The sequence below is a fragment of the Vombatus ursinus genome, unplaced genomic scaffold, assembly GCF_900497805.2.
Source record: "Vombatus ursinus unplaced genomic scaffold, bare-nosed wombat genome assembly UNPS02014171.1, whole genome shotgun sequence".
Lineage (NCBI taxonomy): Eukaryota > Metazoa > Chordata > Mammalia > Diprotodontia > Vombatidae > Vombatus > Vombatus ursinus.
The window spans coordinates 5,001,645-5,009,706 of NW_020953949.1; positions in this window are offsets into that span (position 1 = coordinate 5,001,645).

The window sequence follows — 8,062 nt, forward strand, 5'->3', positions numbered from 1 at the left end:
ACATGAAGCTGGGTTTGAATTCCGATGTTCCTGACTCCAGGCCCAGCACTCTAGCCATTGGATCAACTAGCTGCCTCTAACTATCATCAGTTTAGAGCTGGAAGGGACTCCAGTTTAGCTCAACTATCTTACTTTACAAATGAAGACGGCTCAGGGAAAGACACAGGTAGTAAGCACTGGGGGGCAAGTGGGGTTTTGAGGTCTCTACTTGCTGGCAGGTTAGTGGGAATATGGGAAGAATTCTCCCCTTTTGTCCCTTATCTGCCATCTCTTCCTAGGAGGATTGACGTAGTGAGGTTGAGATGGGAGTGGAAAGTGGCTGGTCATTTGTAGAATCCTGAGTTGGAAAGGACTTTATAAGTCATCTAGTCCCCTTAATTTTGCAGAAAACAGGTGCAGAGAGGTTGTAACTTGCTGAAAGTCACACAGTAAGTTAGTAGCAAAGGCAGGACTTGCCCACTGGTTTTGACTCAGCCCAGTTCTTTTCCTGCCATGCTGGAATTTAATAGGGGGATGGCGAGAAAAGATGACAAGTCTTCACTTTGGATCACTTTGATGTTGAAAGTGTCAAAGTACCTGTCTGGTTCATGGAAGTAATTAAATTTCAAGGGAATGTTTAAATAATCTTTGGTAGGAATAATTGTTCACTAAGACTTAGATTCAGTAGGTGATCTGTCGGGTTTCAAAGAGCAACAGAAAAACCAAGGTAGAGTTAGCAGAAATGGAAATATAGTTATCAACAAAGCAGTGACAAAAGTAGGTATTTCATCCTGGCAAGTGGAGGATTCTTGCTCTGCCGAACTGCTTCTTTTGGGCAGAGATGCTTGGAAGAGCACTGAGACTAGCGATGCTTCAGTGAAAGGAGTCTTCCAACCCAGGAAACCACAATCCTTCTTTACAGGGGTCTTTGTTCTAATTTAGCAGGATTTCTGCCTCCCTTTCCCATTCCAAAATCAGACATTCATCCTCTTCTGTCTCTCATTTTATTTCTTCCTCATTTGTATCCTTTTCTATTCCTAGGTTTCATCCACATCTCTCAAAACCTATGGGGAAGTGTTGGTTAGGAGGTGGGAGAAGAGAGCAGTTGATGGAAGGAATGGAGGGAAGGCCCCTTACAAAAACAAACAGCCATGTTTCTAGAATTGTATCTGTTATTTAATAAAGTTTTGGTCATACCTTTTTGGCTTGGCCACTTGGGGTAATCTTTGCTCGTCTAAGCATTAAAAGGCAAGCCCCAGTTCTACTGATGCCTCTTTCTACCACTGGAAGATATTGAGGCTTTTTAGGCACTAATGTGGAAGAAGTAATGTGATATGAAAAGTTGACATTTCAGCAGCCTTCTATTTAGTCACTCTCTAAATGGGAGGGCAGCTAGGTGGTGCAGAGGATGGAGTGCTGGGCCTGAAGTCAGAAAGACTCATCTTCCTGAGTTCAAATCTGGTCTCAGAGAAAGCAAGTCACTTAGCCTTGTTTACCTCAGTTTCCTCATCTAAAATGAGCTGGAGAAGGAAATGGCAAATCACCGTAGCATCTTTGCCAAGAAAACCCTACATGGGGTCACAAAGAGTCAGACACAACTGACAAAAGACTGAACAATACACTAAATGGTAAAATTACCTCACTAGAGTATACCTCCTCTACTCTGTTTTTGTTGCTCCTGTCTGCAGGGAGTAAGACTGAAACAGTTTCCTCGATGTGACTAGCTTCTTCCTCTCCTCCCACCCTAAACTCCACAGATGGCTACTGCAAATGCCATATGCTAAGAATATGAATAATGAATGGAAAAATAACCCACTCAAGAAGAATTAATTGTCTGTCAACATTAGGCTGATGAGGTATTTATTTGAACTGGAAAGAGGGCATTACTGGAAGAGAAAGATGGAACAACAGCTCAAGCTTGTAATATATGGTGCAAGGGAACACCCAACTCTGCGTGCTCTATCCATGGTACAGTAAAACCAGCACCACAAAGAACATTTTAAAAATAACTGCTGTGTGCAGACTGTTAGGTTCAGGAGAATATACAAAGTTTCGATAAAATACAGTCCCTCCCCATCATGTGGTTTAGAGTTTAACAGGAGGTAAGGTACCAGTACAGCTGTAAATCATAATGCTATATAAGTGCATCTGAATTACGAAGTATGAGGTACAAGAAGAGAAGTTGTTACTAAAGGGGTGAGAGGCAAGGTAGTCTTTGGAGAAGGCCTTTCAGTTGGGCTTTAAAGGATATGTTAGAATTCAGCAGGTAAAGGGGGTAGAATGGGCATTTCAGGCACAAGACAAAATCTGAGCAAAAGCTTGGAATCAGGAAAATATGGGGCATTCAGGTGCAGTGCATATTTAGAGTACTGAAATTAGTCTAGGGAGGCCAAAATGTGTAGTGGGGAATAAGATAACATTGAAAAGATAGAGAGGGTCTTGAATCCCAGAAAGGACAAATTGTGGAGGTTCTTGAATGCCAGGGAGAGAATTCCCAGTGCCTAGCAGAGTGCCGGGCACATAATAGGTGCTTAATAAGTGTTTGTTGACTAAGAGGAATTTGAGCTTTACTCTATAGACAGTAGGTAGCCACCGAAGATTTCTGATCCCAGGAATGTGATTAGGTTATATGAATGAGGAAGATTATTTTGGCAGTGGTATGGAAATTCATAGGACCATAGATCTCAGATGTCATCTAGTCCAACATCCTCATTTTATAAATGAAGAAACTGAGGCCCAGGGAGATTAAGTGACCTGTTCATGGTCACACAGGAAACAATAAGACATATATTGCTTTAAGGATTTCAAGGAACTTGTGCATATGCTATCCCATTTGGTAGGTAATAAGACTAAGTTGAACCAGTTTTTCTGACTCTAGTGCTGGTGCTTCTTCCACGATATCAATTGGAAGGAGGGCCAGGTAGGTAGTGCAGTGGATAGAGTGCTGGGTCTGGAGTCAGAAAGACCCATCTTCCTGAGTTCAAATCTGGCCTAAGAGACTTATTAGCTGTGTGAGCCTGGGCAAATCTCTGTTAGCCTCAGTTTGTTCATCTATAAATGAGCTAGAGAAGGAAATGGAAAGACATTCCATTATCTTTACCAAGAAAACCCCAAATGGAGTCACAAAGAGTCAGATATGGCTGAAAAAACAACTGAACATCAACAACAATTGGAAAGGGAAAGAGTAGAGGTAAGAAACTATATGGAAAGAGTAGAGGTGGGTGATAATGATGTTTATACTAGGGTCCTACCAGTAAGAATATAGAGAAGGGGTCAGATAAAAGATTTGTAATAGTGACAATAACTGGACAGGATAGACAAGGAAGAGATAAACATAATATCAGAATTACAAACACAGAAAGGGGAAAAGATAATAAGCTCAGTTTTGGACAATCTGAGTTTAAGGAGCCAATGAGGCATTCAGGTGGAGATGCAGGTCTGGAGCATACCAGAGAGGTCAGGACTGGAGTGATCTGAATAGAAGTGAGAGTTGAAGCCACAGGAGTAAATGAGATTGTCAAAGGAGGGATTATAGAGAGGAAGGCCCAGGATAGACCCTTGGGAACACATATATAAAAGAATCAGGAAGAGAGTGAGGAATCAAAAAAGGAACCAGAGGAGCAAACAGAACCAGGAGAGTGTAGTGTCTATGAAACTAATTGAGAGTATCTCTAGAGTAGGATGATCTAGCCAACCACGTCAGAGGCTGCAGAGTTCGAGGTCATTGGTGACTTGAAAGTCTCGACTGGTAGAGGCAGAGAGGCCTGTGAAGAGCTAGTGGTAATGAAAAAATTGAGGTTACAGGGATATAGATAACTTTTTCAAGAAATATTACAGCAAAAGAGATGGGATGGCAGTTGGATGGGATAAATATGTCAAAGGAAGGCTTTTTGAGGAATGGGGAAATGGTCATGTTTGTAGGTAGATGTGGAGGTAGAAGAAAGAGATTAAAGAGAGAAGGAGCAAGGTCTTTAAGAAAGGAAATAAGCATTTATCAAGTATCTACTACATGCTACGCACTTCACTAAGCCCTTTACAAATATATCTCATTTGAGCCTCACAACAACCCTGGGGAGTAGGTACTATTATTATTTCCACTTTACTGTTAGGGAAACTCAGGCAGATAAGTAACTTGCCCAGGATCATCCATGTAGTAAACTCTGGAGGCCAAATTTGAACTCAGGTCTTCCTGACTCCAGGTTCAGTGTTTTATTTATTGTACTACTGTACCACTCACTGCCTCTCAAGAAAATTCAAAGCTGTTGAGAAGATTGAATTGATCCTATATCATTTTCTTTTTTTTTTTTTTTAGGCACTTGGGGTTAAGTGACTTGCCCAGGTTCACACAGCTATTAAGTGCCAAGTGTCTGGTCTGAGGCTGGATTTGAACTCAGGTTCTCCTGAATCCAGGGCCAGTGCTCTATCCATTGTACCATCTAGCTGCCCCCTATCATTTTTTAACTGATCTTATTTACAAGTAATTGATTTTGTCCTATAACTGCTTTTGTCTTATAATTGCTTAAATCATGGCTCTCTGTCTCTGAATTTAGTTCAGAGATTCAGCAGGCCTGGAACAAATTAAAAAACCCAGCTCTCTTTCTAATCACTGATCAATATATTCTTGCCTCAGGGAATTTAGCTGACTATAGGGGATGTGTGTGAACACAAGAGAGTCAAGACTAATATCTTTATACCACCAAGCTATCCTTCAAGGATATCTGGTTTATTATCTTGCACCAGGACTCTCAGAAGAGAAGGAAAGAGTCTTTGCTAGCCCTCATTACCAAACTGCCAACCAATCATGTTATTCCCTGCGCTTCAGCTCTATAACCAAGCATATTGTTCCCAATCCCATGATGTCATCTACCCTGTTCTGTTCTTTGTTCTGTACTCCCTAAAACCTATAAAAGAGGAATTGTCCTTTTGTTTGGGGTCTTTGGCATAAATGGTGGCAAGCCATTGATCCATTTATTGACAGGAAGCATGCCCCTGTTAATAAATGTTATCTTGCTTGGAGAATTGCCTCAGTTTATCGTCTTGTTAAACTTCAACCAGAGACTGTCAAACCAAGACTATGTGCTGTTATTTGCCATAGGTAATTCAAACAGTCCCCTCTACCAGTCACTCTACTCATGTAGTAGAAAGAATGCTGCACATTGAGTCATACAACCTGAGTTCAAATCCCACCTCCGCCACTTATTACCTGTGTGACCTTGAGTAAGTTTCCTCACATGTAAAATGAAGAGTTTGGTCTACATAACCTTTAAAGTCACTTCCAGCTCAAGATTTATGATGTTATAATCACTCCCCAACCTTGCCCCCCCCCCTTGCACTAAATCATCTGAAAATGGATTCAAAGAAGGCTATGCAAAGTATAAACAATTAAAATCTTCTGATATAGTAGTATATCATTCCTTTTGGATTGATTCAAATCACAGAATGCTATAGCCTTGATCCAGAGATCATCTGGTTCAAACTTTTCCTTTTACAGATGAAGAAAGCAAAGCTCACAGAGTTGAAGCAATCTGTCCAAGGTCATATGAGGTCCTAACAAACTCAGGTTATCTGAATCCAAGTCCAGCGCTCTTTCCACCACCTAATATAGCTTGCTTATAAAAATGTCATTACAGAACTGGAGAGTTCTAGTTTTCCAGACCACAACTCATCTCCAACAAGGACATTATCATTCATTAGTTTTAATGCCTTTAATTAACAATAGCACCTTCCTCCAAGAATTTCCAAGTACTTCACTATGTATTTCACTGAGGTAGGCAAAGTACTGTCATTTTTACCTCCCTTTTATAGATGGGTAAGTTGGGATATAGAAATGGGAGATGTGATGAACAGTTTAAAGTTGTAGAGTCAGTAGCAGAGGTAAAGCTAGATTTCAATCTAACAAACATTTATTAAGTGTTTATTGTATGAACAACAATAATATATTAGGTACCGGAGAGATAAAAAGTTTAGATAAGATTGAATCTCTGTTCTCATGCAACTTATAATCTAGGATGGAATAAGACACATAAACAAATACTTGAAATATAAAATAATACATGTTAAATACACCAGAGAGGCAGAAACAAAAGGTGAAGTGTTTGAATTGGAGCTTAAAGGGCAAATAGGAATTCATCAGGCAAAAAGGGCATTCTAAAAACAAAACAGTGAAAGCAAAGGCAAGAAATAAGAAAAGTTTCAGACACAGATAAGTGGCAATGAGTTTCTCTATTTGGCAGGAGTACAGAGTGTATGACAGGGAATAGAACGTGATAGTCTGGAAGATTTACCTGGTTCCAGACTTAAAAGCTTTGAATGCCAGGCTGGAGAGTTTAAACTTTATTTAGCAGGCAACAAAGAGTCACTAAATATTTATGAACAGAAGTGAGATATAAATATCTATGTATACATATATAAGATTATTCCTGCTATACGTGTATATATGTACATACATACACACACACACACACACATATATATACCTACACACATATATAAATATATGATTATTCCTGCAGTGTTATGAAGGATGGATCAGATGGGGAAGGAAGAAGAGTAGAGGGGCAGAAGAGCTGTTAGGAGGCTATTACAAGAGTAAAGTTAAGTGGTAAGGAGGATTTGTGTTGGGATGGTGGTTAAGGGAGAACAGAGAAGAGGGCACAGGCAGGAAAGACAGATCTGATAGGTTAGTGAATACAAGGGATGAGGGGGAGACGTGAGGTCAAACATAACACAAAGGCTACAACTAAGTGTCATAAATGATACTTAGTACTCTCTCCCTCAGACTTTTGTTTGTTCTGTTACAAGACATACTCTTTCTACGTTCAGCTTTGGTATAGGGTGGAATTGCCCGGCCTTCGGAGGTCTTGGATTGTTTCATTTACGCTTACTTTATCACTCAGAATCATCTATTGTGTCCCCCTCCTCAGCTTCCTCATATCCCTGGTTTTCTATGCTGGAATTGTTTCTGCACAGTGAGATTACAGATCCTGCTTCATTTGAGGTTTCAGTGAATGTGGAAATTCAGCAGGGCCCTCATCTCCTTGCAGAAGGCACAAGGCTGAAGCACAGGATCTTGCTTCTCCAGGAGTTTGTCTGGCGGCTTTTAAATTTGGTCCCACATTGCTCTGTTGTCCTGAAAAAGCCATATCCTGGAAGCTGCTCAGCCATGGCTCATAAACCTGGCTGTTCCAGGGGCAAGTCTAGAGTTTTTCATAAAGCTGGGATTCACTGAGCATTGTAAGGAGAGCCTTTGTTTCCTCGTAGCCCCAGCGCACACCTGCACCCATTCTATCTTCTCAGCCCTCAGACTCCTTGTCTCTGCAATTTTTTCCTTCTCTCTTTGTGGGTTTCTCATTAGTTTGTACTTGGTTTTCACTTATGTGGGAGCTTCTCTGGCTCGCCCTCTCCTTGGAGTCCTGGAGATCTAGTATCTAAGTGTCTTCCATCACTCTAGCCTAAAAGCCCACTGGGATTTAAAATGGGAAGTCCTATAGATGAAGAAGTAGAGAAGGTACATCATGGTTCATACTGGACACAAAGTTTCTTTAATATCAGATCACTCCCAGGGATCTCCCTGAGAAAGATGAGATCAGAAGGGGCAGCTAGGTGGTGCAGTGGATAGAGCACTGGCACTGAAGTCAGGATGACCTGAGTTCAAATCTGGCCTCAGACCAAACACTTGACACTTACTAGCTGTGTGACCCTAGGCAAGGCACTTAACCCCAATTGCCTAAAAGGAAAATAAAAAGAAATATGAGATCAAAAAGAAAAGTACTTAGGGGAGTTATTTGGGAAGGTGAGGCATTACTCAAGAATGAGAAGACATAATTTATGAATGGCAAAGGAACAGTCCATTTGTGAAACCACTGAGCCTAGAGAATTATGAGAGGGGACATTTCATTAGACACAAGAACAGGAATATTTTGATTGTAAAATTAAAAAAAAAATTCCTAGATTTCTCATTCCCTTAAAAAAAAAAACCCAGAGGAAGAAGACAATTAAGTTTCTGAATTTCTTTTGCCAAAGGAGCTAGGAGAGAATGTGTGTGTGTGTGTGTGTGTGTGTGTGTGTGTGTGTGTGTGTGTGT